This window comes from Octodon degus, unplaced genomic scaffold (genome assembly GCF_000260255.1).
Source record: "Octodon degus isolate 3935 unplaced genomic scaffold, OctDeg1.0 scaffold00256, whole genome shotgun sequence".
Classification (NCBI taxonomy): domain Eukaryota; kingdom Metazoa; phylum Chordata; class Mammalia; order Rodentia; family Octodontidae; genus Octodon; species Octodon degus.
In genome coordinates this window covers 487,134-495,915 of record NW_004524832.1, presented here as the reverse complement: position 1 = coordinate 495,915, position 8,782 = coordinate 487,134, and positions in this window count along the sequence as shown.

The window sequence follows — 8,782 nt, the reverse complement described above, 5'->3', positions numbered from 1 at the left end:
AGGCCGAAAAATTCTAATATTTAAAAATTAAGGGCCGGCTAGATAGCTTAGTGGATTAAAGCACCCGCTTAGGCATACGGAGAGACTGGGGTTGGATCCCTGGCATACCATGTCAGCCCTGCCCCAGGAGACACACTAAGATAGTGACTGAGACTGGCAGTGGTGGTGCACACCCGTAATCTTAGTGCTTGGGAGGCTGAAAAAAGGAAGATCACTACGAGTCTGATCTGTGTAGTAAGACCGTGTAGATCCTATACTAAATACATTAAAAAATTAATTTCTGAATAATCCATGGACTAATGAAAAATTATGAAAAGATTAGAAAGACTTTGAAGTAAATTCCAATAAAAATACATCCCACAATTTGTGACATGAAGCTAATATCTCAGAACTGGAGAACGCATTAAGATCAATGGTCTATCTTTTAGGTATCTTCCCAAGAGTTAAGCATACCATATTACAATGGCACACACATACTTAAGCAGCATAGTTCTTCATTAAAACTTGGAAGCAGGCTACATGTCCATCAACCTATGAATGGATAAAGAAAATAGGATATTTACACACACCAGAGTATTGCTCTGCCATAAAGAAGGCTAAACTAGAGTTATTTGTGGGAAAATAGGTGTACTTAAGCCCATCATGATAAATGAAATAAGTTAGTTACACAAGCTTAAATATTACATGAGAAACTGAAAACATAAAAAGGAACAAAATAAAAGATAAATAATAGAAAATATAGAGACAGATCTCTTTCAAATAGGAAGAGAGTAAAGAGATGGAAGGAGGAAAGAGGTAGGAGAGGGGCCCGGAATTGATATGTGTTATGTAGAGGTATCAACTGCTACAGAAATATAAACATTATGCACTGAAAACAACAATAAGAAATAAAACATGCTTAAAATAATGCCATGTATAAGAAAAATAAACCAGATAAATGGAAATAATAAGGATAAAAAGGATATAGAAAATATACTAATTTTTTTTCCCAATCCAAGAGGTGTCTCTTGAAAAGTTTGATAAAATTCATAAGCCTTAGCAAGATTGACCAAGATAAGAAGAGAGAAATCAGTAAGGTGCAGTTTAAGTTGCAAGAATGGTGAACTATGCCTAATCTTATAATTTAAATAAACTGAACTTAACATCAAAAACATTTTTGAAAACATAGTAGATACTGGTCAAACTAATGATTTTTGAACTATGGGTTACATGAGCATATTACTTAAATTAATGAATTAGCAGAAAAACAATAAGATGACACTTCTGCCTTATGAAATTTTCAGAAATATGGACACAGAGAGATAATGTAATTAGGTAATTACACAGACAAATAGGTAATAGACAGACAGGAAGACATAAATGCACCATGGCACAGTGGTCCACCAAATCACAGTACAAGATGGCATTCTCTTTTTTAAAAATTTATATATTTGGTACAGTGTCTCCCTATGCAGCTCAAACTCATAGGATCCTCCTGATGTCAGCCTCCCCAGTGCTGGGATTACAGGCATGCACCACCATACCCAGACTTGGTGGCTGGCTCAGTGTGCCTGGGAACAGGATGGTGCGGTATGTGGTGCTGGGGCTCGAACCCTGGTCCCTGTGCTTGCCTAACCAGATGCTTAGTCTGTTGAGCTATTTGTTGGCATTCTTATTTTCTGCTTTTGGTGTTATAAATTCAAGCAGTCTTTTGGGATTGAATATAAAAAGTGGCAGTGATGTTATATTATTTTAAAAAAGTAGATCTGTTATGGGTAAATATGTCCAAGAGTAATCACATAAAATAGGAGGGAAATACATGCTTACCGAAAAATATTAAAAGAAACATATTTTAGATAAAAACTTGAAACAAAGTACACATCTGGCAATAAGAAAGAAGTTAAATAAAATATCATATTGATTCAATTAAGTATTATGCCAGTTAAAATTATTATGAGAATTGTGATACTTAAAAACTATGATTGAGCAAATCATGTTTATTTAAAGTCATTTACATAATGTTCCAGAATCTTACATACATACAGTAAAGTTAATCATCCTTAGCCTACAGTCTAATTGCTCAGGCCATTCCTCCTGTTTCATTTTCTCTACAATGAAAATATTTAAATTCTATGCACCCTTCTGAAGTACTCATCTCTGAACACTCCCTTGGGTATTCACATTGCAGAAATAACCTTTTTCTTCTGCCATCTGCATTGGACCCGTAATTTACATGAAATAAGAAAGAAGTGGTAAAAAGGTTATTTGCTTAACAAATCAGTGCTCAATATGTAATATTTTAAATTAAGAATATTCCAGTAATGAGAAAAAAAAAAAGAATATTCCAGGCATGGTGGCACACACCTGTAATCCCAGCACTGGGGAGGCTGAGACAGGGGGATCACTGTGAGTCCGAGCTCTGTAGCAAGACCCTATACCAAATAAATAAATAAATAAGCAAAAGAATTTTTAAAAAGTTTAAAAAGAATGTAACATTTTCTCAAACTTCCCATGTAGCGATCTTCTTCTTTTCTCTCATTGGCCAGAATTCTGCCACGTAGCATCCTGGAGTGTGTATGTGAGGGGTGACTTCATTTAACTGGGCCTATGGCTGTGCTTAAAATAAATCAGTCTTGTTGGAAAGGAAGAGAGAAAAATATGTTTGCTTCCATTATGTGTAGACGCAAGTACCTCCCTGGGACTAAGACAAGCACAGTACAAAGAAAATAAAAACTATTTTATCAGAGAACAACCTCAAAAAATAAAGAGTAAACCTAAGGACCCATGTTAAAGCTGAAGGTAGATACTGCTCCTCCACCGCCTCACCTCACTTTCCTTCCAGAGCTGCAAGCTTGCAGTCTCTGCACCGTTGCAGGCCTTGCTCATGCTGCTGTCTTGCAGCGGCCTCAGCAGCTGGCAAAGGGACAAGAGGCCCACAGCTGCGTGCTGGGAGCTGTTCCTGGTCAGCCTCAGTGGGTCTGCTTCTGATGCATTGCAGCAGGAATGATGAGCTTTGGTTGTTAAAAAAGAGTAGGAGAAGCACCAGTGGAAGTCTAGATCTCTAATTGTTCAGAAAAAGAAATGAAACAAAAATTAAGGATAGTAACTGAAGAACCAACGGACCCGCTAAGGCTAAGCTTTATTTTGCTTCTCTTAATATTTCTCCCAGTCAGCTTCTAAGGCCTCCTCTACAGGTTGTCAGTAAGTTCACATGACACCTACTACAACATGTCATGCAGGGCCTGGAATGGTAATTTACCTTCAGAAGTTCAATCCAGTTAAATACTATACATGTGCTTTAAAAAATAGTTTTTGACTTTTTTTTGGTTACAAGTTTTATTTCTACAAAAAGTGCCTATATTTTACCTATTTCTCCAAAATGAATTCACATTAAGATCAATGACTTATCCCTGTCACAACATGTATTTTGAAAGTCTACCACCTGACGCTGCATTGGACACTTGAGCTCTTTGTTCTGGAGATCTCAAAAACTTCCTTTCTGCCTGGACTGGTAGATATGAAATACTTAGCCATGTAATCAGAAAACAGCTTTCATTCCTATGGAATTTCTTCAGGATTTGAGGTAGGAGTGGTGAAGATTTTGTTGCTACTAACTGTAATGGTGATGTAGGTATGATTGTTTTCGTCTAGGCAAGAAACAATAATTGTATGTGCTATTTTTGACCTGCACTGGCCAAAATAATTTTGGCTTATACTGATGAGGCTATAAACTATGATGTTTTCAATGTTCCTATGAAAATCAGTTTAATATCTTGTTTTGGATTTGATATAAGCTAGAATGATGAAGTTCTTACTGGTTTTAACTTTTTTGGCTTATGACTTTAATTATGCATTTATCCCCCCCCCCCCAGTAGCTTGCAAGTGTTCAGCATTTTGTCAGGATGGCCAGCAAGGATATGTGTATTCCTTCATAACATTTGCTCTGAATTCTTTGTTTATTATTCTTATTAACTTCTTGAAAATCTTAATCAGAAAAAATTGTAGAACAAAGAAGTCCAGCCTTGGTCATAACACAAGGAATTGATTTTAGCACTCTGAAAATATGCTAAAGGATGAGACCAGCAGAAATAGGGTGGTGCTTCAATGAACTCTTTTCTGGGAAAACAACAGCTGGCTGTGCCTGGTGCCATGAGTGGGGGAGGGCAAGGAGGGAAAAAACATGCTTTTTTTTAGTGTTGGAAAGTTTTTAGTAAAATCATGATGTCACCAGGATATGTTTTGTCTGTGATTCTAATTTGCATATGTTCCTTCCCACGGAACTATGTAAACTACAAAAGAATGTTTTTATGGTACATTTTGCCTTGATTTGGCCAATACTCTTAAGAGTCCATAAAGCAAACACCATGGATAAAGCATTTGTTTTGTAGATTTTCTCAGAGTAAGAACTCATGAAACAGGAAAGAAACTGGATGTGGAAAGAGCACAGCTTTACCTTGTATTGATAGAAGGAACGAGATTGTTCTACGTTCCTGGTGATTAGGTCACCTTTTAACTTGGTATTCACACTTCCTTTGTGTTTTTACTTTGAGGTGTGTATTCATTTCGCTATTTTTCCTGCTCTAAGTACTTCATCCATTTTATTAAATGCTTGTCTTTGGTTTCAAGGACTCAAGAGTTTCAAATAAAATATATTTGGGACACAGTTTTCAATACCTGTTTTATTATCAATTTAAGGAATACCTTGCTGGAGCACAGAGATACGTAAGTAGAAAAGAAAATAATCTGAAAATCAAGAGCCATTATGTGTTTAGTATTCCTCACAGGAATTTTAATTTTGAAAATACTATGTAAATCTTGTGAACATGGTTCACTTGTCCCATTGGTGGCCATGTAAATCCCAGGATGTAAATAAGACAGCAGGGGAGTGTTGTATCAGTCTGGTTTCCCGCTGCTGGGTACAATAGCAGACACTTGCCACCTAAAAGAGAAGAGGTTTATTTGGTTTATGTTTCAAAGGGACTTAGGCCTTAGACAGCTGATTCCAGTGCAGAAAAACTCATGGCAGAAGGGCAAGGTGAAACGACACTTTTGGGCCCGTCCGCTGAGAAGCAGAGCAGCACATAGCACAGGAGATGAAGGGGAGAGGGACCAGGCACTGTGCCCAGGGTCATGGCTTCATGCTCTACCCAAGCTAACTGAGAAGTGTGTTCTGCCAGTCCTTTGGTTGATTTTTGTATTTTGTGCAGGGTCTCACTCAGCAGCTCGGGCTCCTGATGACCCTCCTGTTTTCAAGTTTCCCAGCACTGCGATTACAGGCATGTGCCACCATGCCTGGAGTCAGTCACTGGCTCAGTGCCCTGGCAGAGGGGGCAGGGATGGGGCTCAGGGTGAGGCTAATACAGCATGGGGTGTGAGGGATCGAACCCTGGTCCTTGTGCTTGCCTAAGCAGGTGCTTAGTTCACTGAACTATCTTGCCAGCACTTCTACCAGTCCTTAGGATAGCTCTCAAGCCACTCAAGTTTAGCCATCACAAAGGGGAAGACTCGCAAAGTGAGCTTAGCTTTCAATATGCCAGCTACATATAATTCCCTCAATGCTTCTGCATGTGCTGTGGTTCTAAGTGATATTTGCATTTATTGATGAGTTTAATTTCTCATAATTTGGCTGACTAGATTATCTGAAGTGATGATAAGTATAAACTGCTGAATAAAAATATTTTAGTGGATTTTTTGTATCTTAAGGGCAAAAAGAAAAATGATATAGAATTTCAAAACAAGATTGTACATAGGAAATGTACAATGGTTATTATAGTGCATATCTTTATCTTCAAAGTAGCTGCTAAGCAAATTGGTCCAGCAATGGCCGTGACTCATCCACATGGCTGACACTGACAACGGATCTACAAACTGCGGTACAGGGTTTCAGGCTAAATCCTGAGGGGATTTAACTGAACTTGGCAGATACAAAAGTTACATTTCTTGCTTTATATTGGTCTTGCCTTATCTTGATCTTAACCATCTAGCAGAAAAGTATAAAAATGAGGTATAAAAAGTAAAACCATAGTAATATGTTGAGCTGTAAACGGCTCAAGTCAATAACTTCTGACATTGCCAGTCCTATGGATAATCTACTACTATTATGGACTACTGGACTACATTGGATTATTTTGCCAAATTCATGCACCTACAGTATTTAAAAGGCAATGGAATACCCATCTCTGACAAGACTAAACAGTAAAAGGGGATACAAATGAAGGACCATTTTGTATCTGTATATACAAAATAGGTCAGATATACAGCTACTTTCTCTCAATTCAATGAGAAGAAAGATTTGTACTAATAGTATTCAGACAGGATACCATGTCTGTGTCTTGTACTATGAATAAGCACTATGAAGACAACAATATGCAATGTACTAATTATTGTAACTGTCCTACTAACCTGTTTTGAAACTGTCTCGTCATTTGTTTCTCAATAAAATTAATAAAAGAAAAACAAAGTAGTTGCTCAGATTACTAGGTTACAGGCCTGAAAAATTGATCAAACAATACAAATAGTAGCTGTTCCTTTCAATCAGTTAATAGAAATTGCTAGTACAATTATCTTAGCTTATCTGTGTGTATATATATATATTTTTTTCTTCTTCCCCTTCCTTTTTTTCTCCTTTCCCCATCCTAGTTTTTCTTTCCTTTTGAGTGGTTTTATTTTCCTTTTACTATATCTATTATACCTTTTGGTTCTTATTTACTCTTTCACTTTCTTATACTGTAAGGGAGAAATATGATATTTATACATGCAAGTCTGATTTATTTAACTTATGATTATAGTCTCAACTGAATCCATTTATCTACAAAAACCTTGAGTTTACAATTTTTATAGCTAAATAATACTCCATTGTAAAAAAAAAAAAAACCCAAAAACAAAAACAAAAGCCCACTTCTTTTTATCCATTCCTCAGTGGATGGGCATCTGGGTTGTTTCCAGGATCTAGCTATGACCACTTGTGCTGCTATAAATATGGGTACTCATATATCACCGTGATATGATGTCTTTAATCCTTCTTAGAGGATACCCAGAAGGAAAATAGCTAGGATTGAATGGGGCCTCTGATCCTAAATTTTTGAGGAATCTCTACACTGATTTCCACAGTTGTTGCTTCAGGGAGTGAGGGTATTGGTGAAGCCACTTTATTTTATTTTATTAATATATTTAGTACAGGGTCTCACCACACAGATCAGACTCATAGTGATCTTCCTGTTTTTAACCTCCCAAGCACCGGCATTACAGGCATGCTCCGCCACACTCAGTCTCAGTTGCTGTCTCGGCACGCCCAGGGAGTGGGGCTGGCATGGCATTTGGGGATTGAATCCCAGTCCCTGTGTCTGCCTAAGCAGGTGCTTTAGTCTGCTGAGCTATCTGGCTGGCCCTTGTGAAGCCACTTTAAACAAAAAGCCCTTTTTGAGTTCAACTTGAGTTGTGAGATTGGTACCAAGGAATAAAAGCAGAAGCCAATGCTCAAGATCTGTCTATGGTCCAGGAGTCCAGCAGCAGTCCTTCTCTGAAAGGTACAGCAGCAAAAAGTACCTCAAGATTAGCATGAATGGGAATTACACCATCTCCACCACCAGGCTCACCCTCAGGAAAGTACTACATAAATTATTTTACTGTGAAGCAGATCAGGCCAGAAAACACTTCCTGAGAAGTTGTAAACATGTGCCAGCTATCTCATGGAACTGTAGTAACAGTTAGTATCACTCGTGAGCATCTCTAGTGGAAACTGTGACTCTAACTTTAAAAGAACTATTTAATTATTGAGATGATTGAAAATATTCTCAGTACTCAGCAGAAACAAATATCAATACTATATAGAGGAACCTACTCTTATTTTAGGCTTCAAACATTTTTACATTCTCCACTCCTGCCTCCCCCATAAGCATATAATTTGCATAGTCAAATATAACCTAACCACGGGCTGACAAGATAGCTCAATGGTATAAAGTACCTGCTTAGGCAAGCTTAGGTAGGCACAGGGGACTGTGTTTCAGTCCCTGGCACCACATGTCAGGCCAGCCCTGTACTCAGGGTGGGTTGAGCTGATCAAAAAAATAAAAAATAAAAAAAACCCTAACCATAGTCAAACAGAAATAATATTACATTACTAGAACAAAAAGAAAGAACAGATGACATAAAGATATCTTCAAAATTGTTTCTCCTAGTTTGGAAGCAAATACAAGTGGATGAAATCCTCTGGGTCCTAAAGCCTCACTTGCTTATATCCTCCAATAGAATATAGACAAATCATTTTTCATTCTACCATCTTTGTTTACAGTTTTTGTTTATGAGAGAAAAATCTTATGGCCTTGAAGGATCTCACTGCAATTACTCTTGGGAAAATAGTGAAATAGGAATGGGTAGACAAAGTTTTCTAATTTATAGCACACAAACTCAAATTGCTATTTCCTTGACATCAAGAATTATTCAATGTCAGCAATTTTGTATGATTTAAGGTATTATTTGAGCTAAGCTGGTATCTCAAAGGGATCATAAGGGCAAGTAATCAAATAAATAGGGTTTAATTCTCTCTCAAGTAATAATCCAGATGTGATCAGTGTGTGACTAATGAAGTGACTCAATTATCTCTACTCTTACTTTTCAAATGTTCTCTGATTTTCCCCATTTCACATACACTAAGTACAGTGAGGGCCAGGCAGATGTTTCAGTAGAATAGGCCCTTGTCTGGCAAGCACAAGGGCCTGAGTTCAATCCCTGGTTCCACAAAAGAAAAAGAAAGAAAGAAAGAAAGAAAGAAAGAAAGAAAGAAAGAAAGAAAGAAAGAAAGAAA